Source organism: Arachis ipaensis, chromosome B10, assembly GCF_000816755.2.
Source record: "Arachis ipaensis cultivar K30076 chromosome B10, Araip1.1, whole genome shotgun sequence".
Classification (NCBI taxonomy): Eukaryota; Viridiplantae; Streptophyta; class Magnoliopsida; order Fabales; family Fabaceae; genus Arachis; species Arachis ipaensis.
The window spans coordinates 112,913,701-112,916,527 of NC_029794.2; positions in this window are offsets into that span (position 1 = coordinate 112,913,701).

Here is a 2,827-nt window from a genome sequence, read left to right on the forward strand (position 1 = left end):
TATTTCAAAATATTGAACATTAAGAGATACTATTAAATAAACAATCATAATCAATAATAAACCACAATGTATAACAAACTAAATAACAATGGTCCAGAATATGCATTGTTCATATAAATATATGAAAAAAAAATTAAATCAACCAAGTTTGATAATTCTATATGATAACAAAATAAATTATCTCTAATAACATAGTTTAAATTAGATATATCTAAAGATTAAATTAACAAGCCATGAGGTACATTAAGACCGACTAAGTGTGTGGCACATCATCTGAGAAAATAGGTACTTCCTTACCATATTTTTGTAGTAGAAATGTGTGGAGAGTTGCCACTTGATCCTTAGCTTGTTGAACTTGCCTCTCTAAATCCGTGATATGCTGTTGCGATACACTGCAAGAACCTCCACAATTTGCAACTCCAAAGATACATTTTGACTTACCAAAACCACTAGGACATATAGCATTACTAAAACCACAGACTCACTTACCATTCTCAGGACCACAGACTTTTTCGATTGCATCAACTGGATGAGCCAATACTTTTGAAGGAACACCTTCAATGGCAGCACGCTCCTGATCTTGAGGCAAATGCTCTAATATTTGTTTCTACAAAAAAATTACTACAAGAAAAATGCTAAATACCGTCGAATTTACCGTAGGATGTTAGCAGCGGCTTTACCGACGGATTTGCCAATAAATTCATCAAGTAAAAAAGTTACCGTTGGATTAGATTTTTGGAAAGTAAATCTGCCAATAATATTTGGAGGGAAAATAAGAAAAATTGGCCCCGAGATTACTGTCGAATTTACCGCCGGATTTATCCGCCAGTAAAGGTCAATTAATGGAATGCTGCATTTTGGTCATACGCAATGCATTACCGTCAGATTTATCCGCTGATAAATCCGACGGTAAACCTGATCTAAATTCAAAATGCACGGCCCTCTCCCCTCACCTTCAAGAACACTCTTTTCTCTCCCCCATTCTCCTCTCTTTTCTCTCCCCCTGCAACTACCTCCGACAACCCCTCCAGTCATCCTCTGCTAGTGCTGTCCACCTCCATTCTCCTCCAAAGTCTGCGTCAAGTCGCTTGTATTGTGTTTCGTGTCCTTAAACAGAGTTGCTTCTTTTGTCTCCGCTACTGTTGGAAGAGTTGTCGCTGCTGCTCCCTCTATCGCCAGAGTTGTGTCTCTCCTCCGTCGTCTAGGTAGCTTACCCTCATCCCTCTCCCTATTCCATCTTCTTTTCATAAAAAACCCTAACCCCTTTTTTTCCTCTCTGACGGTGCATCCCCTTCCTCTCCTAGAGCTTGAAGCTTCGAGTTCCTCTATATGCCACTCTGCGAGCTCTATCGTTTCCTTGTCGTCATCTTCTGCCTCTCGTCTATCATCGCTATCAGCCTCTGTTAGTTGTTCTTCTTGTTGCTGATTTTTTTTGTTAATTTTTATGTTGTTGTTGCATAGATGTTCAATTGTTGTACTTATTAAATTTATTTGCTGTTGTTCATGGTTACTTTAATTTTTTTTGCTAATAATTATTCAGTTCTTGTAGTTATTGTTGTTATGATTCTTTTTGATTTGTTAGTGATTGTTGCTGTTGTTGTCATTGTTCTTGTTTATTTGTTAAATTTTTTGCTAATAATTGTTTAATTCTTGCTAATAAATCTTTTGCTAATTTTTTGTGAGGTGTTATTAAGTTTTTTGCTATGTAGTTATTGAATTTATTTGTCTATCTATTATTGTTCTTGCTACCTACTTATTGTTCTAGCTGTTATTTATTTGCATACTAATTGCTGCCTATTTATTAATCTTGTTTGGATATTTCTTTTATTATTTGACTTATGCGGACTTGGATGAGATTATATAACACTTTGGTTGATGTAGAATTTTTAATATGGATGATATTTTAAGGTTGTGTTTATTTATATTTTATATTTTATTTTATTATAATTCAGTTATTCCGATTGAACTACGGTTGAACCTTTGATCCAATGAATCAGTAGCTAGGTTGAATAATCATTCATTCTTATAATATGACGCTAATAAATTGTGTCAGCTAAAGTAATAAGATGTCGCTACGACATTTCTTGGAATTTTCTGATGGTGAGCTGATGAGGTCTGATGAGGTTTGATGAGGTCTGATGCAAAATCTTGCTAAAGTAATTGTTGTTTTAATGTTCAAATGAGTAATGCTTGCTTATTATGAAATGTAAAGGTATCTCTGATATAGATCACTAATTTAAGTCATATGCACTCATAATTACAATTTTGATTTTCCTAAGGTAGAATGAAAATGAATTAGCAATAATTTGCACACTTTATCATGAGTTAATAGTCATGTATGAAATGATTTTGAATGTTTGGTGCAATAAACATTGAACATATTCTTGTGTATCATTAGATTGTATAATATAATGTCTTGTTGATGTTTTTGACAACTTGTTGGAAATATTTCAATTTTTTTTTATAATCTTGGATTGCTAGTTATGATAATTTTTTTAATAGAATGTTTAGTAATAGGATAACATGACCGAGAAGTTGATGTAATATAATAATTTGGTATATACGAGTTATACTTCCTTTGTTGTAGACTTGTAGTTCATATGGTATAATTGATTTTGACATGTTCTTAGATTAGATGTTTGAATCTATGTTTTTAAATGTGAAATAAATCATTTATTCTTGGTTCATTGTAAATGTTAAGTAAATAATTGTTCTTTTGATTTATAATTTAATTTTGTTCAATTTTTGTAATTGAACTTGTTTGTGAAATTTTAACAAAAAGTTATAGACAAATTATTATAAAAATTATAAAATTTTAAATTTTGTT